Source organism: Macrotis lagotis, chromosome 1, assembly GCF_037893015.1.
Source record: "Macrotis lagotis isolate mMagLag1 chromosome 1, bilby.v1.9.chrom.fasta, whole genome shotgun sequence".
Taxonomy (NCBI): Eukaryota; Metazoa; Chordata; class Mammalia; order Peramelemorphia; family Peramelidae; genus Macrotis; species Macrotis lagotis.
The window spans coordinates 714,984,204-715,010,015 of record NC_133658.1 but is presented as its reverse complement, the minus strand read 5'-3'; the positions used below and the strand labels follow the sequence as shown (position 1 = coordinate 715,010,015).

General features: G+C 33.1%; 1 protein-coding gene and 1 non-coding gene across 2 annotated transcripts in view; both read left to right on the top strand.

Moving 5' to 3' along the window:
• Positions 1-25,812, top strand: part of GALNT13 (polypeptide N-acetylgalactosaminyltransferase 13) — an 870,176-nt gene that overhangs the window by 54,524 nt on the left and 789,840 nt on the right. The gene's annotated exons all lie outside the window — the stretch shown is intronic.
• LOC141510452 (U6 spliceosomal RNA) lies at positions 15,273-15,379 on the top strand. Its single transcript, XR_012474940.1, has one exon. It is a non-coding gene; the product is annotated as a U6 spliceosomal RNA (small nuclear RNA).

Here is a 25,812-nt window from a genome sequence, read left to right as displayed (position 1 = left end):
TCCCTGAATTCCCATCCCTCCTGGTTTCTAATAGAACAATAGTGTTCCATGATATACATTTACCACAATTTGGTAAGACATTCCCCAATTGAAGGACATTCACTCAATTTCCAATTTTTTTGCCACCACAAACAAGGCTGCTATGAATATTTCTGTACAAGTGATGTTTTTACCCTTTTTCATCATCTCTTCAGGGTATAGATCCAGTATTGATATTGCTGGATCAAAGGGTATGCACATTTTTTGTTGCCCTTTGGGCATAATCCCAAATTGCTCTCTAGAAACGTTGGATGAGTTCACAGCTCTACCAACAATCTAATAGTGTCCCAGATTTCCCACATCCCTTCCAGCATTGATCATTTTCCTTTCTGGTCATATTGACCAGCCTAAGAGGTGTGAGGTGGTATCTCAGAGATGCTTTAATTTACATTTCTCTAATAAATAATGATTTGGAGCATTTTTTTCATATGACTATTGATTGCTTTGATTTCCTGCTTTGCAAATGCCTTTGCAAAGCCTGTGACCATTTGTCAATTCAGGAATGGTATTTTTTTTTTATTTGACTCAGTTTTCTGTATATTTTAGAAATGAGTCATTTATCAGAAATAGCTAGTTGCAAAAATTGTTTCCCAATTTACTACATTTGTTTTGATCTTGGTTACATTGGTTTTGTCTGTGCAAAAGCTTACTAATTTAATGTAATCAAAATTATTTAGTTTGTTTGTAATGATGATCTCTATCTCTTCCTTGGTCATAAACTGTTTCCATTTCAACAGAAGTGAAAGGTAAATTACTCCTTGACCTTCTAGCTTGCTTATAATATAGTTTTATGTCCAAATCCTGTATTCATTTGGATCTTATCTTGGTATAGGGGGTGAATTGTTGGTCTAATCTAAGTTGCTGCTTCCATACTAACTTCCAATTTTCCCAACAGTTTTTACTTATGAGAGAGTTTTTTTATCCCAATAGCTGGACTCTTTGGGTTTATCAAAAAGCAGATTACTATAATCATTTCCTCTTATTGCACCTAGTCTATTCCACTGATCCATGACTCCATTTCTTAGTCAATACCAGACAGTTTTGAGGACCAATGTAAAGCATTAGTTTTAGTACATTCATTTGATACCTGGATTTATTTATAGCTGAAGTGAGTTATATAAACAAGATAAATAAATGGTTTATTTATTTTGTGGAGTGGCTGGGTTTTCAGTTTAAATATAAATGCAGAGTGTATAGAAACTGGAAGTTCCAAGCAAAAAAGCTGTTTTGCAATATTGATGCAGATAGTTCAAGAAAATATGGAATTTTTAAAATCCAAATTCTTGAGGATTCAACTCAGTTCTCCACTTCTTTTTCTGTGGATATGATGCTATCATTTTTCAAAGTTAGTTTTAAATGTACATCTATATTCATATTATCATATAATCATTATTATGATCACCATATGATACATGGACTTTTCTCATTGAATACACACACACACACATACACACACACACACACACACACACACACACACATATATATTTGTTACTCTTATTACAAAGTGTTCCATCACTTATCTCTCTACTTTTACTTAGAACAGTCCCAAGTCTTGGAATGGACTTCTTCATGACTCTAAAATCCTTGTCTCCCTTCAAGTATCAGCTCAGTTGTCATTTCCTACTGAAAAAATTCTGTTATGATTTCCTACCTAGGGTTAGTTCTATTTTATTCCTCTAATTATCTTGAATTTATTTAGCTTCAGATAGAAGGATGGATAGATAGATAAGTTATATATATATAATATATATGCATAGCTACATTTATAGTACACACACACACACACACACACACACAAACATATATATATATATAAATAATATATATAATCAAATGTATAATCTTTGAGGTTAGAGACTGTTCTTTTGTTTTTTAAATTTTTAGTATTTTTTCTATATAGTCTTTATATTTCTACTGCCTTGCTTTTATACACTTAATTTCTATTTTAATTTAAGATCTTATATTTTCAAAGCATTTTATTTTTTAAACATATACAGATAATATGTCTTATCTCATTTGATCCTCATAGCAACCTTATGAAATAGTTAATGCAACTATTATTCCAATTTTATAGGAGAGAAATATGATACTCAGATAAGTGACTAGCCATGGATTCAGCAGATAATTAATATTAGAACAAAGATTTAAACTCATCCAATTCTAACTACAAATTCATTGTGGCAAACTATGAATACAGTTTTATTTATTTCATTAAATATTTTACAAATACATGTAGATATTTTAAAAAAATATTCAAGTTCTAATTTCTTTTTCTCTCCTGAATAAGGCAATGAAATTGACACTGAAAGCATATGAAAGCAATGCAAAACATTTTGCCATATTAACTATGTTGCAAAACAAAACATGGAAATATAAAACCCAAGAAAAATAAAGCATAAAGAAATAATATGCTTCAATCTGTATTCTGAGCCTATCAGTTCTCTCTGGATGTGGGTAACATTTTTCCTCATTGGTCCTTTGGAATTGTCTTGGATCATTGTTTTGATTAGAATAACTAAGTCTTTCACAGTAGACCATTATTACAATATTGCTATTGCTTTCAATTTGCATGAATTAATATAAAGCTTGCCACATTTTTCTGAAACCCTCTGAAATCTTTTAAAATGACTTTTGGATCTAGATTACCTTCCTTAATGAATCTATAAAATGATAATTTTTTAAGGTTTTTTTGCAAGGCAAATGGCGTTAAGTGGCTTGCCCAAGGCCTCCCAGCAAGGTAATTATCAAGTGTCTGAGACTGGATTTGAACCCAGGTACTCCTGACTCCAGGGCAGGTGTTTTATCCACTGCACCACCTAGCCGTCCCTAAAATGATAATTTTGAATAATATTTAGGGATCTTCTGTTAGAATTTTTTGTCACCACTGTCCTGCTTACATAATCATGTTTTATGGTTGCTCCACTTTTTTTTTAGCATCCTTATTTCACTTCATTAAAATAGGATCTGGATAGTGGGATGCATGCTAATCAAAACTTGGAAATCTTCCTTTCTGTGAGCTTAGACAAAGTACTCTTTGATTGTGCTTTTTATGTTTCTGCAAATGCATATTGTAGGAGTGTTGTGTGTATGAGTGTTTGCAAAGCAAGTTGCTAAGTGCCATATTCAGTAAGTAATATGTATTTTTATTCTATCTCTGGATTGTAGCCACAATGAGAGAATTTGGCAAGCCCTACGACAAGCATACATTTCTAGTTGCAGATTTATTTCAGGATTCCTATGCAATGAGAACAATATACAGGAAAGGGATAAAAAATTAATGAAAACTTAGAAAGTTTGAATAAAGCTGTAGTCACAGGTCTCCAGTTATTTTCCTGTTTTCTCAGAAATATTTCTTGTATTATATTTGATACTTCTTTTCATTATTCTGTTTCCCTTTTTCTTTTTCATTTATCCTTGAAGTCAGGGCTGGCAATGGGAAGTAGAGAAAGAATAAGAACTAGATTACCTGTGCACAAAATTGAAAATTAAATATATAGATATAGAAATATGTACATATATACATGTAAAATGCACATACAAACACACATACATTTGAATATATGTAAATTATGTACCTGTACTCAAATCTTTGATTTGAGATTTCATATTTCTCAGTATTCAACATATACTAGTCTTTTGAATCTTATTTTTGCCTGAGTCAGCTTGGATGATTTATCGATTTTTTTCATTTATTCTCTGAAGTTTACTTTGATTGGTACCTTCTAATACAAGATAGAGCTTGTCTTGAAAAAAATGGGAAATGTAATAAAACAACATTAAATAAATACCTGAGGGAAAACAGTGAATTGACCAGTACCAATTTTCAATAAACAATGTTTATGGGAGCTTTTCAAAACTTGTATTAATCCATTATTAACTCTATTCCTAAAGTCTCTTAACTTTGTATGTTTTTTGAATTAAACTAAAATTTTACAAGAGGATCCAAAAAAAGAGACAGTTTTCAGAGAAGAAATTAAAGCCATCTATGGTCATATGGAAAAATATTCTAAACTATTAATTAGAGAAATGCAAATTAAAACAACTCTGAGGTAGCATCTCACATTTATCTGATTGACTAATATGACAGAAAAAGGAAATACAAAGTGTTAGATGAAATATGAAAAATTGGGATACTCATGTTAGTGGAGCTGTGAATTGATTCAGTCCTTCTGGAGAGCAATTTGAAACTATGCTCAAAGGGCTACAAAACTGAATACCTGTTGATTGAGCAATACCACTACTAGATCAACATCTGAAAGAGATCATAAAAAGGGAAAAAGGAACCACATTATAAAAGTATTGATAATAGCCCTTAATGTAAAAGTATTGGAAATTGAGGATGTGTCCATCAATTGGGAACTGACTAAACATTTTATGATTTGTGAATGTGGGGGAACACTATTGTTCTATAAGAAAACTTGAGAAGATAAATTTTAGAAAACCTGAAAAGACTTACATGATCTTATGCTTATTGAAGTGAGCAGAACCTATAGTACATTATTTATGTTAACAGCAACACTGTATGATGACCAACTGTGATAGAGTTAATTCTTCTAAACAAAGCAGTGACCAAGAAAAATTTCAAGACTTCTGATGGTAAATGCTCTTTTTATCTAGAGAGTCTCTGAATGCAGAGCCTAAGTGCAACACAAAGTATACTATTTTCACCTATTTTTTGTTTTTTCTTTCTTTTTTCCCCCTTTTTTATGATTCTTCTTTTACAACATGATGAATATGGAAATATATTTAACATGATTGTACTTGTATAACCTATATTTCATCATTTGCTCTCTGGGAGAGGGGGAGGAAAGAAAGAGAAAGAGAAAATGTGGAACTCAAAATCTTACAAAAATGAATGTTGAAAATTATCTTTACATATAGTTGGAAAAAATAAAATTAAATATATATATATATATATATATATATATATATATATGACTCATTTCTTTACACACACACACACACACACACATGTTTCTGTAATGAACTGGGGCAACAGTCTAAAATATGGAATGCAAGAGTAGTGATAAATGTATCAGCCCAGTAAGAGATATTTAGCAGACTGTACCTTTTATGTTTCACATATTTTATCAGCAAATTAGAAAAAATATCTTAAATCAATTCTTGATCAGATTTGTAGATAATGCCAAATCCATATGGTTAGATAACAGATTGAATGACAGAATACAAAAGAATTAGATTTCCTCATATTAGAAAAGTCAGACAAAATTAATGTGAAGTACAATAAAATTAAGTATAAATTTCTTAACTTTGGTTGCAAAATGAACTGGTCAGACCATTGTTATATAGGACATTTTCCGTTCTATGTGCCACATTATATTTGAAATCATATTATAAACATAATCTGTAAGGACACATTGAAAGACTTAGACATGTTTAACAGGGTAGCATATTAATATTTTTTCAGGTATCAAAATTATATCATGGGGACAGCTAAGTGACACAGAGGATAGTATCAGTCCTGCAGTAAGGAGGATTTGAGTTCAAAACCTGCCTCATATATTTGATACTTACTTAGCTATGTGACCTTGAGCAAGTCACTTTTACCCCACTGCTTCACTTAAAAAGTTAGAATCAGTAAACTCTATTAGCATGTGTTGTTAACACCACGTACAGTGTTTCGCTGGTCCTGCTCATTTCACTTTGCATAAGTTTATACAAGTTTTTCCAAGTTGTTTTGAAATCTGCCTGTTCATCCTGTCTTATTACTCAATAGTATTTCATTGAATTCATATACCACAACTTGTTCAACCATTCCCCAATTTATGAGAATCTCCTGATTTCCAAAATTTTGCCAAAATAAAAAAAAGGAGTTATAAATAATTTTGTACATGGAAAAACTTTCCTCTGTTTTATGATCTCTGGAATTCAGAGCTAGTAATGGTATTTACTGGATCAAAAGGTATGCAGTTTCATAACTCTTTGGGAATAGTTCCAAATTGTTCTACAGAAAAGTTAGATTAGTTTACTACTCCACCAGCAGTGTATTAGTGTACCAATTTTCCCACATCCTCTCCAACTTTTTTTTATCACATTAACTTATTTGATAGGTGTGATTTGTTTTAATTTACATTTACATTTCATTAATGCAAAGTGATTTAGAGAACTTCTTCCTATGCTAGAGATAGTTTTAATTTCTTCATCTTAAAGCTACCTATTTATATTCTTTAACCTTTTATCACCTGGGCAATGCATTGTATTCTTATAATTTTGAATAAATTCTCCTTATATTTGAAAATGATGCCTTTCTCAGAAACACTGGTAATAAAGATTGTTTCCCAGATTTCTTCTTTCCTTCTAAACTTGGTGCATTGATTTAGTTTGTCCAAAAAGGGTTTGAATTTATCATTATCAGTTATCTATTTTACATTTTGTAATAGTCTCTATATCTTGTTTATGAATTCTTCATTTCTTCATAGATCTGACAGGTAGACTATTCCTTGCTAATTTGCTTCTGGTGTCATCCTTTATGTTTAAATTATATATCAATTTTGGGTGTGAGATGCCTAATTTGTGTCCTATTGTTCTCCAGTATTCCCAGCAGTTTTTGTCAAATTTTTGGTTTTTACTGATAAACAGTAAGGCACCAAGGCCATTTACTACTATGCCTTATGTACCTAATGTATTCCACTGAGTCACCATTCTAATTCTTAGCCAGTTCAACATATCTTTGAGGAATATGGCTAAATAATATAGCTTATGATCTAACTTTTTTCATTCATTCCCTTGATATTCTTCATCTATTGTTCTTTGTTGTTAATTGTTCTAGCTTTATAAAATAATGCTTTGGTTGATTTATTGCTATGGAACTGAATAAGTAAAGATGCAAAACAGTCATTTTTATTGTTTTGAATCAACCATGAACAATTTATATTTCCCCAATTTTTTAGATCTTACTTTATTTGTATGAAAAGTGATTTTCCTAAGTTTGTCTTGCTAGGTAGACTTCCAGGTATTTTATATTGTCTACAGTTATTTTAAATGGTCTCTTGCTGCTGGACTTCATTGGTCATATAAATAAAATTTGATTATCTATGTGAATTTATCTTAATATCCTGTAACTTAGGTAAATGTTGATTATCTCAAGAAGTTTTTAGTTGATTCCTTATGATTCTAAGTATGCAATCATAATCATCTATAGTATGATAGTTTTATTTCCTCATTGCCCATTCTAATTAATTTGATTTTTTCTTCTCTTACACCTGTAGACTACTTTTCTCTTACTATGTTTAATTATAGTGGTGATGATGGGATTCCTTGCTTCACACCTTATCATACTGGGAAGCCATCTAACTTATTCCAAGGACAGGTAATGCTTCCTGATGGTTTTATATATTTTCTAATTATCATTTTAAGGAATGATCCCTTTATCCTGCTGCTCTCCAGCATTTTGAATAGGGATGAGTGTTGGGTTTTGTAAAAAGGCTTTTTCAGCATCTAGTTAGATAATGATATATTTTCTGTTGTTTTTATTGATTTGATTGATGTTTTTGGCAATTTTCCTAATATTGAAGCAATCTTTTTTTGTGGTATAAATATCACTTGGTCATAATAAGTGATCTTTGTGATATATTACTTTAATCATCTTGCTAGTATTTTGTTCAAAATTTTCACATTGATATTCATCAGGGAAATTTGTCTAAAAATTTCTTTCTACTGTAGTTCTTCCTAATTTAAGAAGATATTTATGTCATAAAAGTAGTTTATTAGGACTTCTTTTTTTTACCTACTTTCCTAAATGATTTATATAGAATTGGAATTAATTGTTTTTTAAATTTCTACTAGAATTCATTTGTGAACTAATCTGGACCTGGAGATTTTTCTTAAGTTCATTAATGGCTTGTTCAATTTCTTTTTCTAAGATGAGGTTATTTAGGCATTCTATTTCTTGTTCTGTAAATGTAAATAATTTATATTTGAGCAAAATATTGTCTAATGATTGCTTTAATTTCTTCTTCATTGTTGGTGATTTCATTTTCTGATATGGATATTTGGTTATCTTTTTTTTTAAACCAAATTAACCAAATGTTTGTCTATTTTCTTTTTCTCCATAAAACTCTGTTAGTTTTATTTCTTAGCTCAATAGTTTTCTTACTTTCAATTATATTAATCTCTCCTTTGATTTGCACAATTTCTCATTTGGATTTTAATTAGAGAGTTTTTATTTACTTCTTTTCTAGCTTTTTAATTGTGTGCCCAATTCATCCATCCACTCTTTCTCTATTTTATTTCTGTAAGTATTTAGAGATAATAAAACTTACACTCTGCTCCTAAGGAAGGAGCACTCTCTCAGGTTTCTTGTTCAAGGGCCTACAGACCTTAACTACTTACCTAGTGTTGCATTGATGTTGCCTTGATTTTTTCATGGGACCTTCATTCTGGTGCTGTTCTGAGGAGTTTGGTAGACTATGATTGGTGTTGTTGTTGGCCTTAGGGATCTGGCAGATTATCTGAAGCAGAGCCAAGGTTCTAGTGCTAATATCTGATGTAAACTGAGGCCAATGGGGTCTTTCTGTGTTTTCCAGGGTCTAAACTGAAGAATGTTTTGGTTCTTGTGGCTGGATCCAGTCTTCCCATTCCACTTGCAATACTGAGACATGTAGGGGGGTCTGGTGTGGGTGCTTGTCTTTTTCATCATATTGGGGTATATGATTGCCCACTGGTTTGCTGAGGTGGGGCTTATTACAGACTTGCTGTAACACTTCCTGTCCTGATTCTACTCCCCTTTTACCCAAGTAAATCAGACCTTTATTTCAGTCTCCTAAGTTCTTTGGCCTAAAAGTTTGTTTCACCTCATCTTTTTGCTGATTCTGCTGTTCCAGGATTTGTTCTGGGGCAGTATTTTATGGTTGTTTGGAGGTGAATATGGGAGAACTGAGCTCTGGAAAGTTCCATCTTGGCTCCTGGAAGTTCTTTTAAGATAAGGTTTTTAAATATTTAGATTACACTCAATTACAAAGGAAACCAATTATACTGATAATATAGTTTTCAATATAGTTCAAGCTTATATTGAACATGGATTAAGAACTCTTGTAGTGCAGGTTGGCTTTCACTCTATGTATGTGGGAAGTCTAGCAGAAATATCTTCTAGGAAGAGGGAATAATTTAGAGGTTGTCAGGACTACACTTCTCATTGATCTCTTTAAATAGTTTAATTGAATGAAAATTTCCTTTCAGATTTTCCATCACCAAAATTCTATGTATTTCGGTAATACATAATACTCTCCACTTACTCCTTGTCTCATAGAAATACTTAGAGAATACAGAAAGTTTCTAAAGATATAATAATAAAGAAATCTGGGGACATTTTCACATCACAGTAGCATTTAAATACTATGATAAAGATTTGTGACCCTTTCTCTCTCTACTCCTAGCATGATAAGATTCTGAACTAACAATATTATTTGATGATGACTACTTTTCAAAGACTAATTTGGGAATTATTGTGTTGTACTACTTATATGTTCTGGTTGTAGGAAATCCTGCCATGAGAACCAGGTTATATCTTCTACTTTCTATATAAAGGTTTATTCTATTTGATAATGCTGTTGATTTACTTTTCTCTTCATTTTTTTTCCTTCCATAATTGTAACTTTGTGCCAAGTCCAGGCTCTTTATTTAATTTGTGGGTGGGGTGGTTACCCTTCCTTATTTTGACCCTGTATTCCATGGCTTTCTTTGCTATGCTTTACTTATTGAGATTTTGATCTCCCTTAATCTTTAAGATATAGAATACTAAATCTTCTGGCACCTCTCTTTTGTCTCAGGGCAGAATTTTAGGGAGAGGTCTCAAAGCTTCTGTTGGAGATCCTGCTGTTCTCCCAAGCTTCTAAGGTTCATGTCTTGGGGCTATATGAACACCCAAAGACTTTCTCCTGGTAGCCTTTCACTTTTGAAGCATACAGATACAGAAACCTGAGGGCTATGCATTTCTCTGGCCTATGTTTTGTTGCAGTAGGTCCCTGTGCTATAACTGTCTTGGCTATTGTTGCCATTTCCTCTTGCCCTTGGGTTTCTCATTGTCATCATTTGCTGTTGGGGTAGAAGGCAACACTGTTGTTTCTCTTTTAGTTTCTTGATCATCCTTTGATCTAGGGTGACATTTAAGATTACTATGGGCTTTGTATATATGACAGCTGAGTGATATGCTTTTTGTTCAGGAACCATTACGGCCAGAACGAACTTTTCTTTCTCTGTAAATTCCATATTCAGCTTAAAAGAAAAATTTGCTGGAATAGTGATTACCAATTTCTGTATTTGAGTTTCCAGAAATTGAAGGCAGGAAACCATCCTAGCAGTTGCAATTCATTTTCAGAACAATTAATAGTTACGTGTTTGCCAAATATATGTTAACTTCTGTGCTTGTTAAAGTAGGGATACATAAAAAGTATTTTAATCCTTTTTGGCAGTGACTGCAAATTTTAAAAGATATAGTTATAATAAAAACAATGTAGATAAGTACCACATGAATAGTGATGATGGGTGTTTAAAACAATTTAAAGGAAGAGATTGTTTTTTGAGATAACTAATAAAGAATTTTAGAAGAAATAGCGTTTAGCATAGCCCATGTTGAATTTTGATGGGTAAGTGATGGAACTGAAGCAAAAGGGATAGAATGAGCAATGAAAAGAATGTGGGATAAAGTACATTCAGGGAACAATGAGCACGGTTTAATTTGACTAAAGCTAAAATGGGAAATTATCAACCTTGGGACCAGATTACTTTTTTTTAGGTTTTTGCAAGGCAATGGGGTTAAGTGACTTGCCCAAGGCCACACAGCTAGGTAATTATTAAGTGTCTGAGACCGGATTTGAACTCAGGTACTCCTGACTTCAGGGCCAGTGCTCTATCCACTGGGCCACCTAGCTTCCCTGGGACCAGATTATGTTTAAAGGAAATAAAAAAATACAAAAAAGAAATACAAAAAGGAAAAACTGGAGGAAAAGTAACCCAATTTAGTTCTTTATCAATGATGGCTGCAGGGATGTATGAATAAATGAAATAAAAATTAATGATAGTTGTTAGCTGATTGAATTTGGGAAAGGAAAAGAAAAAATAATTCATTAATAATTCACAAACAATAAAATATTTTCTAATAGCAACTTTATGTAATATGAATATTACTATATTAGAAACTAAAAAATACAAAGTTTAGGGAGCAGAGGCAAGATGATCGATTGAAGGCAGGAATTATCAGAAGCTCTCTCTCTCAGACCACTCCAAATGCCCCAAAATTATGACTCTAAGCAAATCCTGCAGTGTCAGAATCCACAGAAAGATTGATTGAAACAATTTTCTTGTCCAAGATAACTTGGAATATTTGCATGAAGAATCTGTTCCAGCAGGAATGGAAAGGGCCACAGCCCAGCCTGAGCTACAACATACTGGAGTAAACTGGGAAGAGCCCATTTCCAGACCTCTCAGCCCAGGGACCACAAAGGAAACCTTGGGAAGTCAGTGGGAAAACTGCCATACCATAGTGAATATGGAATCCAGACCAGCACAGGCCTCAGTGTAGTCTCACCATATGAACCCTGCAGAACCACCCAGAAGCTGCTTCTAGAGTGCTTAGCCCATGGGCATTAAGTGGGGCAGGGGAAACTTTCGAAGTCTCTCTGCTATCCCTGGGACAGGACTCTATTGTTTTTGTCCATATAAAAATCTAGGTAGAAGTCTGGGGTCCCATACTGTCATAGTGAAGCAGGGACCCTCTTCACTGCTCCGGGGCAGAGGGAAGTGCTTGTGGTCATCCACAGACTATAACACAGCCCAGGAAATCAGTCAGAGCCTCTCCTAAGACCTTGAAGGAAATGAAGTCCTGGGGGTTGGGGGTTTGTCCCAAAAACTCTGAAAAGCTTAGGAAAATCTGTCCTCCACCCTGGAAGCAGTGCCCCCCCCTTAACAAAGAGTTAAAATCAAGTCATAGACTGAAGAAATAAGCAAACTTCAGAAGAACAAGAATCTGACCATAGACAATAATTTTGTTCCCTTGCGTATCAAAACTCATAGTCAAAAGATGACAAAGTTAAAGCTTCTATATCCAAAGCCTCCAAGAAAAATAGGAATTAGAGTCAGGCTATGGAAGATCTCAAAAAAGATTTTGAAAAGGAAGTAAGGAAGGTAGAGGAAAAATTGGGGAGAGAAATGAGAGCAATGCAGGAAAAATCATGAAGATCAAGTCAGTAGCTTGGTGAAGAAGATACAAAAACTGAAGAAAACATGTCAAAAAACCCAGTTTAGGTCACATGGAAAGAGCAGTCCAAAAAAAGTTAATGAGGAGAAGAATACCTTAAAAAAACAAAATTGATCAGATGAAAAAGGAGACAAAAAAAAACCCTCATGAAGAAAATGTAGAATGGAGCAAAAGGAAGCTGATGATTTTAAGAGAAATCAAGAAACAATAAAACAAAAACAAAAAGAGTGAAAAATTAGAAGAAAATGTGAAATATCTTATTGGAAAAAAAAAACAGCTGACCCGAATGAAATGTAGTCTCTTTTCCTAGTCATGAATTTCAGGTAACTCAGTAATTTTAAATGATCTCTTCTGGATTTATTTTCCTAATTTTGAGACTGATTTGAGACCATTTCCTATATTTCTTGGAGGTTTTTGATGCAGAAGTTTTTTTTTTTTCATCTTCTGGGTGTGTGTTTTCAACCACCATGGGTCCAAAGTAACTTTCTATGGTCAGATTCTTTTTGTACCCTGTATACTCATTTTCCCAACCTATGACCTGATTTTAATTTACTTCCCAAACTTTAGAGTATTTTTGGGACAACTCCCCCCAAACACTTCAATTCTTTCAAGGTCTTATGAGAGACTCTGACTGCTCTCCTGACCTGTACTCTGGTTTGTGGATGACCACAAGCACTCCTCTCTGCCCTGTAGCTATGAAGAGTGTCCCTGCTTCATTATGGTAATGGGGGGGCAGACTGCAACCAGGATCTGAGTATGAGTGAAGCAACAGAGAGAGCCCTGCCCCAGAGATAGCAGAGAGACCTCAACAGATTCCTTCACCCCCTTACCATCTATGGACTGAGCATTCTGGAAGTAGTTGCAAGGTGATTCCCTGATAGGTGACTCTGCAGATCTATTTCCCTTTCCTGGGATGGATCTACAAGGAAGTTTGATTTGTACTGGGCTCCCCACTCACTCTGGCAGTTTTCTTACTGATTTTTTAAGTTGTCCTTGGTGATCCCTGGGTTTGTAGATCTGTAAACCTCTCTCAAGCCCAGGTGCCTCCAGGGACCCAGGTGATCCATAGGTTGATCCTGGAAGACTGGAGCTCATTCATGCTAGTGTGGCTTGGTCCTGACTGTGCTGCAGCCCCTTTCAGCCCTGTAGGAACAGATCCTTCCTGCAGCTTCCAGGTTATTTTGGGCCAAAAAATTGTTTAACTCAGTCTTCCTATGAGCTCTATCACTCTAGAATTTGATTATTGTCATAATTTTAAGGTATTTAGAAAAATTTTTGGAAGAAAGCTTCTAGAAATTCCTACCTTCACACCACCATCTTGGCTCTGTCATGGAAATCCTTTTTCTGCCAATGCCATTTAGATATTTATTATATGATATAATAACATTATCAATTTAAAAATAAACTTCCTGCTTTTGGTTAAACAATTTCACCCCTAAAAAGCTCTTGGATTTATTGAATTTCTAGTGCCATTTGCTGATGTCATGACAGCATCAGACTAAATGATTTTGAAGGCCTTAACTGATCTGTGGGCAAAATATTCTCTGCTCCTGATCTGGAAGAACAATAACACATTCTATTTTAAAGAATAATAGTTAAAAGAAGGCATACAAAGTACAATAAAATAACTGTAGTGAAGATAATCTATGAAATTTGATTTCTTCATCAAAAAGTCAAAAGGAAAATTAATAAGGTGAAAGAAGATGGAAAACTTAGCACATCAACGGATACCTTGAAAATAGAGGATGAAAAGCTAAGATCTTTAATAACAAAACAGGATATATATTATTTTTAAAATGGCCACATAATTTGGAAAAAACTATATGATTGACCAGGAAAAGAGGATTAAGAGCAATAAAATAAGAATTTTGGATTTTCCATAAAAACATAGTAAAAGAAAACTCTTTAATGACATATTTTGGGGGAAATCATGAACATTTTTGCTAATACTGGCAAAATAGAGAATAGGACATAGAAGAAATTTAATCTGCATTTAAAATACACTGATTTGTATTTGCTATACTCTTGCATTCCCATACCAATGGAAAGCAATTGTTTCAAGGAGCAAAGAATAGATTGATTTGTACCAAGAAATTACAGGTAAAATTGCAGTGTTTTATAGTGTGTAATTAAGGAGAAATTTTTAGTATTGTTCTCCAAGTCAAAGAAAAGTTGAATAAATCCAAAAATAACATTCTACAAATGCAAGCCAAGTTTTAAATTGGTAAAAGGGGTAGTTTTAGGGGTAGTCAAATTTATTGAATCTCTCAAATATATAGCAGATAAATGAAATTTAAGAAAGGTAAACAAGTTTGAATAACTTAAAATGACTGAGTGATGATTGTGATTACATTCTGAAGTTGATAGAGAATAAAATTAATCCTCAGACCCTTAAATTTGTTCAAAGTTAATTGAGGAACAATTAAAGATAAAATATGACTGTGTTCAAAAATAACTTTAAAAAGAAGAGAGAGAGAGAAAAAAGAGGAAATTAATATTTCCTCTATTTAGACACTGAAGAGAAACATCATCCAAATATAGATTTGAGGGTCAAGATAGTTGAGTCTATAATGTATCTCCCCTATATCCTGACTAGTTAAGGAAAAAAGATTTATAATATTTTCATATTTAATATAATATGTTCTAATATACAATATAATGTAATTTATGCATATATTCAGAGAACCATGTATTTGAAGTTCAAGATCATTTTATAGACTATTTAATACAACTGCCTCATTTTATGCTTAAGGTACTTGGTCCCAATAAGTATAACTGGCTTCCTCAAAGTTCAGAGATAATAAATAGAAAAGCTAGGATCCAAAATGAAGCCACTGATTCTGTATCAAAAGAAGTATAATCAAATAAATATTTGGATTCTAGTAAGAAGGGAAGGGACCTGCCAACAAGGCTAGAATTGTGGAAGGTATTGCTTAAAGTAAAACTTCAGGTTTTTTGGACTAAAATGGGAGGGAGAAGGAGGAAGGCAGGACTCAATGATTTGAATTGAGACTGGGTGCTTGCTTCGGCAGCACATATACTAAAATTGGAACAATACAGAGAAGATTAGCATGACCCCTGTGTAAGGATGACATGCAAATTTGTGAATTGAGACTGGAAAGGAAAAAGAAAGAAAAAAATGACTAGCAACATTTTTTCTAAGTGATACTAAATATAGATACCTAGTCTTCATTTCTTTCTTTATTTCAATAATTATTATTTCAGTATTTTATGGAAAGGTGAAACTATCTTAAAATATTGTAACTGTAAGTCTGTGAATGTGTTGAGCTTGATCACAAAAGGGGAAGTCACAGGATGAAACTAAAAATAAACCCTCAAAAATATATGCTGTATGAAGAAATATACTTAAAATGAAAAGAGTTACATAATTAAAGTGTTTTTGCTTAGAATATATTATTTCTCAACAAAATTCTAAGAAGCACAAATTGCCATTATGATTCCATGCAAGGCCTTAGTAAAAATAGAAATGATCAAGTGAAGCAAATCATTAATGAAGCTATACTATGCTAAACAGCACCATAGATCAGGGGAAATTTTTTAAGTTGCACTTAGTAGCCTAGCATCTAAATCAGCAGATCTTTTTAATTTTTCCAATTACATGTAAAAGTAATTTTCAACATTAATTTTTTGTAAAATTTTGAGTTCCACATTTTTACCTCCTTTCCTGCTTGCCTTCCTCCCCAATACAGCAAACAATCTGATATTTGCTTAGTCATGTACAATTATGTAAAACCTATTTCCATATTAGTCAAGTTATGAAAGAACTGGATCAAAAGAGGAAAAAACTATGAAAAAGAAAAAAATTGAAAACATTTTAAAAATTAAAAATATTATGCTTTAGTCTACATTCAGATTCTGTAGATAAATGTAGATGACATTTTCTATTCCAGGTCTTTTGAAATTATCTTAGATCTCTGTATTGCCAAATGCTAAAGCTATCATGGTGGATCTTCATATAATGGTGCTGTTAGTTGTATATAATTTTCTGTTCACTTCACTCAGCCTCAGATCATGTAACTCCTTCTGGGTTTTTATGAAATTTGCTTGGTCATGATTCCTTACAGAGTATTCTGTCACATACATATACCACAGTCATTCCCCAATTTAGGGGCATTCCTTCACTTTCCAAATTTTTGCAATCACAAATTAGAGATGCTATAAATATTTTTGTACATATAAGTCCTTTTTTTCTTTGTAATGATCACTTTGGGATACAGATCTAGTAGTTTTGTTATTGTATCAAATTTTATGGCCTCTTTGCCAGAGTTTCAAATTGCTGTTCAGAGTGGTTGAATCAGTTCCTCTAAATGTGCATTAATGCTCCAATTTACTCATCCCTCTTACATTTACATTTCTTTGTTCTGTAATATTAGACAATCTGATTTATATGAGGTGGAATCTAAGAGCTCTTTTGATCAGTAGTGCTTTAGAGCATCTTTTCCTTGTACTGATAGCATTAACTTCTTCATCTGAAAACTGCCTGTTCGTATTATTAATTCAATAGTTTTCTTGCTTTCAACTTTATGAATCTCTCCTTTGATTTTCAGAATTTCCTACCAGACCCAACTAAAGTGTGAACATTCAAACCAGGGAGAGCAAATACAGGAAGATATAAATCATTGTCCATGAGAACTAATAATGTAGAGAAATATTCAGTAAATAATAATAAAGGAGCTATAATAATATATTCAAAATATTCAATATAACTAGGCTACATTTATATCTTGAAAACAAGACATTCAATAGTACACAGATTAAAACAATCTTATTAATAATATAAAATCATGTAATTATGTCAATCAAAATATTTGAAAAAATTTATTTGCTCATGGTAAAATTCAAAAGCATAAGAATAAACCAAGTGTTTATTAATGTGAGTATTTAATACTACTAGCTATTATTACCTGTAAAGGAAAGACACTTTGAATATTTTAAGATGATCATAATTAAAACAAGGATTTTCAGTGTCTCAATTATAATCTGAATAATTAAAAATTGTAGCTATACTATTGTGAATCACTGAAGAAGAATTTATTCAGTACATACCTCATTAGAAGCGTTATATGGCATATAATTCCTGCCCTCAAGGATTTTAATTTTAATAGGAGAGAAACATGTAACTGGGTCAGATAACACAAAGTGTAAGCAGAAAGGAATGATAATCTTAACTCAGAATGCATCAGCAGCTGAGAAGGAGGGAGAGAGACAAATGGACTTTAAGACATTCCTTTGAAGTTCATAATTGACCAAAGTCTTTAAGGAAGTCAACTATTCTTAAAGGTAGAAGTGAGGAGAGAGAATATTCCAATGGGAGGGACAATTAGAAAGGTACCATGATGAGAGATGTATTTCCATGCTTGATGTCAGCAAGTAGGCTACTGTATCTCAACCACAGTATTTGTTTAAAGAAGTAAAATATGAAAGACTTAAAAAAGGGGACAAACTATAAAAGGCATTAAATGCCAAAAAGGAAGATTATTTTTCATCTTGAAAATAAGAAAAAGTTTCCATTTCAGTTTACTTGATTAGGTAGATGATCGATCAAATATGCATTTTAGAAAAATCAGTTGACAACTGCATGTTGTGTTGTATGGGGAAGAAACTTGTTACAGGGAGGATAATCAGGAGGCCATTGTAATTCTCTAAGCAAGAAATTATGAGCTCCAGAACTTGGGATGATGATTGAATTAGTAGGAAGAAGGGGGACACCTATAATAAATAGAGAAAAAAGAATATGAAAATGAAACAAACTATTTTTTTTTAAATTTAAGTCAATTGGGTTAAGTGACTTGCCCAAGGTCACACAGTTAGGTAATTATTAAGTGTCTGAGGTCAGATTTGAACTCAGATCCTCCTGTCTCTAGGGCCACTGATTCTATCTACTGCACCACTTACCTGCTGCGAGGATCAAAAAATGCTGCAGAAAATCACTGGAAAATGTGAGGCCATTAATACCCTCACAAAATTAGTCCATAAAAATTGTCAGTCTCTCTGTGTATCATCATCACTTAGCTTAATGTCTAGACTATAGAAGCATTTTAATGAATAACCTGGTGATTGATTGACTTATTACATTTAAAAAATAAAAGGATATGATAAGAAAAATTTCACTTAGGATAACAACACATCATAATAAATATCAAGGGATTAATCTACTAAGTAATACTAAAGATTTGTATAAATAGACTCACAAAATTAATTTAAATACAAAAAAGGAGCAAAATAATTGAAAAAATCTTCTTGTTCATGAATGACCTATACAAACGTAATAAAAATTACAATACAATTGTAAGTGCTACATAACTTTAGTATCATGCCATTGAAATTATCAAAAAAATACTTAACATAATTTGATCAAAGTGTAATAAAATTCATTTGGGAGTAATAAAGGTAAAGAAAATAAATGACTAATTTTTAAAATGTAGGAATAATCAGACTTTAAATTATACTATAAAGCAATAATTAATTGGTACTAAGCAAAAGTTAAAATGTAGGTCAAAAACATACACAAAAAGTGTACACATCACTAAAATATTCAATAGACCCAAGAAAGAAAAAATTTTATAAGAGACTCTTAATCTGACAATAACTGTCATGAAAACTGAAGATCAGAAAAAATAATAGAATTAAATTTAATATCTTCTATCACTACAAAACTCTAAATAGAAAATGTAAAAAAGTCTTGTTATAAAAAGTGGAATATAGAAAATTATTTCTTTCACATTCACATTTACAGACTAAGAGAAATTAGAAACTAAGAATAGCTAAACTTAATTATATAAAACTATCTTATTATTTAGAATTAGTAGATTATAAAATTAATAGATTATATTAATTATATGAATCTAGAATGAATTTGAACAAATAAAAAGCAATACAACTAATATGTATAGGAGAACTTTGCATTCCTCTGATATGAGGAACATAGAGAACATATAGACACACTAGTTTCTTGGATGAATACAAATCATTTGTTGAATTTTTGTTATGTGACAAGTACTGTGGATGAGAGTGATGAAATCAATACCATAGGAGCAGCATAAAAATGATGATATTCATATAAGTAAAATCATCTGATAGAGGAAGTAAACCTGAGTGTATACAGCTGTCAGCAGAAGTAGCAAATAGTCCAAATTAAAGCACTAATTAATAATAGAAAATTGGGTTGGGAAAATGCATTGTGTATTTGATTGTATATTTATTGGAAAGTACATTTTCTTTTTTTTTTTGAAAAAAGGAATGAATAGTGTTTTTAGCATAAAGTTCTGAATGGAATCATCCTGATGAGAAATAATTAAGAACAATAAGATTCATATAGATAGAGATAGAGATAGAGATAGAGATAGAGATAGATAGAGATAGAGATAGAGATAGAGATAGAGATAGATGTAGATGTAGATATAGATGATATAGATGATATAGATGATATAGATAATCTATCTCTATCTCTAATCTATATCTGTATCTGTATCTGCATCTGTATCTGTATCTATATATACATATATGTATATATATACATATACATATGTATATATATACATATATATATATATATATATATATATATATATATATATATGACTTGGGTGACATGCATCAAGAATTCTGGATTTGTAGGACTTTAATTCAAATGCTTAATCTGACACTTCCTCCTTTAATTAAACCAGTTCACATAATCTCTCTGAGTCTCAGATTCTTCATATATAAAATGAGTGGTTTGGATAAAAAGTCTGTAAGATTTATTCTTACTTTAGCAATAATAAGGCAGGTCACTTTTCCTGCTGTGAGTTAATGAAACAACCAAAGTATTATTCAACTTCCTTGACCATTCTCTTGGAAACTGAATGAATGGAAAGGTAGAACTTGATGAAGAATCCAGAATGAGAAATAGATGTGTGATGCTTTGTGACTGGATATAAAATAGGTAGGTACAATTTGACCTATTTTTCAGAGGAACAGTTGTGTGACAATGGAGAATTGCTCTAAGTGCTAGAAGAAAGACATTGATTTAAGGTAGAATGAACCTAAAATCATCTAGTCTAGATCCTTGATTTTAGAGAAGGTGAAACTTAAATCCACAGAGACTCAGGGTCCCATGAAATATAAATGCTAGAATCATTAATTCAACCTTGTCCTTTGACATGGAATCTAGTCTTTTTTTCAAAGGCATTGGAGTCAGAATATGGGCTGTTTCAAAGGGTCTTTCACTACCATTATGCTGTCATCCTGAAATGGACATAAATCTCTAATTCTGAATGAGACCTTGTTAAAGGAAGAGAAATCTGCAGTAGACCCAAAATATATTTGACAAACATTTCTTCCTAGCTTCACATCACAAATGATTGCTTATAACAAAATGTATTATTTGAAAGCCAGGATCACCTAAAATCTCAGGTTTTCTTGGGTATGTTTTTATTTTTATTTTTATTTTTTTAAGTTTTTTTTTGCAAGACAAATGGGGTCAAGTGGCTTGCCCAAGGTCACACAGCTAGGTAATTATTAAGTGTCTGAGGCCAGATTTGAACTCAGGTACTCCTGACTCCAGGGTTGGTGCTCTATCCAGTGTGCCATCTAGCCACCATTTGGGTATATTTTTAATCTCTCTATGATCTATATTAGAATGTTTCTATAGTAGTCCATTAGTGATCAGTTTCAGTCTTTATATAGGACAGTCAGGAGTGTCTAAATGAAATTATCATGGTTTAGTTGTATGTACCCAGTTATTAGTCCCCATGGCACTAGCTATAAACTCTAAGAGCTTAAGTATTGCCTAATTTGATAGATTTCTGGTGGTGCCCTAAAATTTGCATTTACAATGCAAAGCATTGATTTAAAAATTAGAAATTTGTCAGACAGCATTTACATATAAAATTGTAACAATTGCTACATATCAGAGCTTACTTTATTGTATTTTTATTATAAATGAATGGTTTATATACATATAAATATATTAGTCCATATGAAAGGGTTAATAATGAAGAGTAAACTTAAGGATATGTGGATCCTTTGTTGTTTGCTTTTTGTTTTATTCTTCCAGAACCTAGTTGACAAACATATACTACAACATACTTATATTATGCTGTAAATATTTCTTATGCTCAGCAGAAGTACAGCAGAAGACCCAGGTATTACATTTTTCATCAGACTAGAGGCCTTGGGACTTTAGGATGATGATGGTGGTGGTGGTGGTGGTGGTTATAAGGATGATAATGTTAACAATATAAAAAAAATTCATATTATTAGAATACTTTAAGATTTGCAAAATGGGGGGGGAGGGGAAGCAGAGCCAGGATGGCAGAGTAAAATAAAGGCAAGAAATCACAGCAACTCTTCCCCAGGGTACTAAAAATGTCTTTAAATAATGACTATAACAAAATTCTAGAATGACAGAACCCACAGAAAGACTGAGTGAAACAATTCTCTGGCCCAAGGAAACTTGGAAGATCCACAGGCAAAATCTGTTACACCAGGGTTGGAAAGAATTGGAGCACCTGGTGGAATAGGCTCTAGTCATCCAGAAACAACCCATGGGGTGCCTGGATACATGGAGGCTCTTGGGTCCATAACAACAGGGATGATTTCCAGACCTCCCAGCCCAGTGATTGCCAAGGCCAATTTGGAAAGTCAGCAGGAAACCTCTGCCCCACCAGAGTAAAGTGCAGAGTCCAGTCCAGTGAAGGCTTCAGGGAAGTCCTGGACCTTAGAAACAGAAGCTGGTTTGAGGAGTCACCTAGCAGGGAATCACCCAGCAGCTACTTCAAGAGTTCAGCACACGGTTGGTAAGGGGGTTAGGGGAGACCACAAAGGTCTTTCTGCTATCTCTGAGATAGGACTCTGTTGTTATGCCCATACTCATGTCCCAGTCTCAGAAAGGAAAACTTTATTGCCATAGTGGAGCAGAGACACTCCTTGCAGTTCCAGGACAGAGGGTAGCCCTTGTAGTCATCCACAGACCATAGCACAGGCCAGGAGAGCAGTCAGAGTCTCTCATAAGACCTTGAAGAAATTGAATTCCCTAGGAGTGTGGTGGGTGTCTGTAAAAACAGTTACAATAGCTTGGGAAAGTGCAACCTCTACACTATAAGCAGAGCCCCACTTTAGCAAAGAGTTAAAATCAAGTCATAGACTGGGGAAATGAGCAAACAATAGAAAAAAAAATCTGACAACAGACAACTGTTTTGATTCAAAATACACACTCAGAAGATATCAAAGCCAAAGCTTCTGTATCCTAAGCCTCCAAGAGAAATACAAATTTGGCTCAGGCTAAGGAAGAACTCAAAAAATATTTTGAAAATCAAGTAAGGAAGACAAAGGAAAAATGGGAAGAGAAATGAGAGCAATGTGGGAAAATTATTAAAACAAAGTCATCAGCTTGGTGAAAGAGATACAAAAAATTACTGAAGAAAGTAACATCTTAAAAACCAGTTAAGACAAATAGAAAAAGCAGTTCAAAAGATCAATGAGGAAAAGAAAGTTGCAAAAAGCAGAATTGGTCGTATGGAAAAGAAGATACAAAAACTATATGAAGAAAATAATTCCTTCAAGTATAGAATGGAACAAAGGGAGCCCAATGATTTTGTGAACAAAAAGAAAAACCCAAAAGATTAAAAGAAAATATAAAATATCTTACTGGAAAAACAATTGACTTGAAAAACAGATCCAGGAGAGATAATTTAAAAATAATTAGGATACTTGAAAGCCTGACTAGGAAATGAATCTAGATTTCATTTTCAAGAAAATTATCCAGCCCTGATATCCTAGAGTGAAATAGAAATTGAGGTAATCCATCAATCACCTCCTGAAAGAAATTCCAAAATAAAAAAATCCAGGAATATTATAAACAAATTCCAGAATTACCAAGTCAAAAAGAAAATATTATAAGCACCCAGAAAGAAACAATTCAAATACGAAGCTAGGATCAGGATTGCATAATCCTGTTTGTGGCTTCTTCATTAAGAGTTTCAAGGGGTAGCTAGGTGGCATAGTAGATAGAGCTGTAACCCTGGAGTGAGAAGAAACTGAGTTCAAGTCTGGACTGGGATACTTAATAATTGTCTAGCTGTGTGACCTTGGGCAAGCCACTTAATCCCATTTCCTTAAATAAATTTAAAAAAAAAATTTGTTTCAAATATGATATTCCAGAAGTCAAAAAAACTTGGATTAGAATTGAGAATCAACAACCTAGCAAAACTGAACATCCTGGGTGGGGGGAACATCTAGGTGGCAAAGTGGATAGAGCACTAGCCCAAGAGTCAGGAGGATCTGAGTTCAAATTCATCCTCAGACACTTAATAATTATTTAGCTGTGTGACCTTGGGCAAGTCATTAAAACACATTGCCTTGCCAAAAAAAAAAAATAAAAATAAGAAGCTGAATATCCTCTTTCAGGGGAAAAGATGGATATTCAATGAAATAGAGGACTTTCAAACTTTACTGTTGAAATGACCAGAACTGAACAGAAAGTTTGATCTTTAAATACAGGACTTAGTTGAAGCAAAGGGAGGGTGTATGGGAAGGTCAAAATATGAGGGATTTAATGGTGTTGATCTTCTTGTATTCCTACATGGGAAGATGATACTGATAACTCATTTGAACATTCTCATTTATTAGAGCAGTAAGAAGGTGTCTATATAGACAAGGCACAGGAAGGTGATGAATATGAAGGTATAATATATTTTAAATATGGAGTTAATGGTCAAGAAAGGAATGGCCTGGGAGAAAGGAAAAGGAGAGATAGAATGGGCTAAGATATTTCATGAAGAAGAGTCAAGAAAAAATATATATGTACATATATAAGTATATATATACACATATATATGTGTATATATGTATATGTATAGGTGTATATACATATATATACATATACATATACATATATATATATATATATATATATATATATATATATATATATATATATATATATATAAAGTTTTTACAAGGCAAATGAGGTTAAGTGGCTTGCCCAAGGCCACACAGAGCTAGGTAATTATTAAGTGTCTGAGACGAGATTGGAACCCAGGTACTCCTGACTCCAGGACCAGTGCTCTATCCACTGTGCCACCTAGCTGCCCCCCCCAATTTTTTCAGTGGAGTGGAAGGGAGGGAAGATGAGAGGGAATGACTGAGCCTTCATTCTCAATGAAAGTGTCACAAAGAGGAAATTACATACAATTGAATACAAGAATCCATCTTATCTTAGAGGAAAATAGGTGAGGGAGAAAGTGGGGGGGGAAGGGGAGGGGGAATATAGGTGATAGAAGAGAGAGAAGATCATGGGAGAAATAACCAGATTTAAACCACTTTTGAGGAGGGACAGAGTTAAAGGAGAGGGAGAATAGAATAAATGGGGAGTGGGGAAGAATAGGATGGAGGGAAAAAACCCCAGCAAATTTCTTTGATGGACTTATGATGAATACTATCCATCCCTAAAACAGAGCTGATGGCATCTTAATACAGACTGAAACACACTTTTTTCTCTCTCACTTTTTTTTTCCTTGACATTTCTCTTTCTTGGTGGGGAGGACGTTTATGCTTACTTTTGCAATGATAGTATTGTAGCAATATGAAAAATTATAATTATAAAAAAGCATTTATATTTTATGTAAAAGAAATTTTCAAAATGCTTCACATTCATTATGACATTTGATCCTCTCAATGGTCTTTGACATAGTAAAATTTTAAGTCAAATATCCTAAAATTAGGCCTAACCAGGATTCTGTTTGAATTTCTGGATTACAGTGCTTAAGGTTATAGTATCGCAAATTTTCCAAGTTAGGGACCTCAATAATGATCTAGTCCACACTATATATGAAATGAATCTACATCGTAATATACCCAACACAAGCTTATCTAACCTATGTTTAGAAATCTCCTCTTCTTCTCAAACTTATTCCTCTCTGGGGGTTGCTTTAATTGTGGGGAAATTCTTTTTTCACATCAAGGTAAATTTATCTCTTTTCAACTTTCACCTTTTGCTCCTGTTTCTGGTCTAATCTTTCTTTGTCAGATAGTTGCTACAGTGGCTAAAGCATTAGACTTGGAATTAGGAAGACCTGAGTTCAACTCCAGTCAAGGCACTTACTAACTTTTTGACCTTAGGCAAGCCACTTAACCTCGCTCAGCCCCAGGATCCTCAAGTGTAAAAGGGGTATAATTTTGCTTCATTCCTCATAAAATTGCTCTAATGACCAAATGAGATAATATTTGTAATATGGTTAGCTCAGTACTTGGTTATAGTATTCACTACAGAGATAATTATTCCCTTCTCATTTCTACATGACAGTCCTTCAGGTTCTTGAAGACAGCTAACATGTCTCTACATCTTCGGTTATTCCCTATTCCTTCAATCTATCTAGCTATGACATTGACTTAAGGTACTTTACCATTCTCATTGCTTTCCTATATGTGTTTTTCTTAAACAGTGGTGCCTAGAACTGAATATACCACTTCAGATATGATCTAAATAGGGCAGAAGACTTATCATCTGATTTTGTTGACTAATCTGGACCATCATTCAAAGAATACTTCCACTA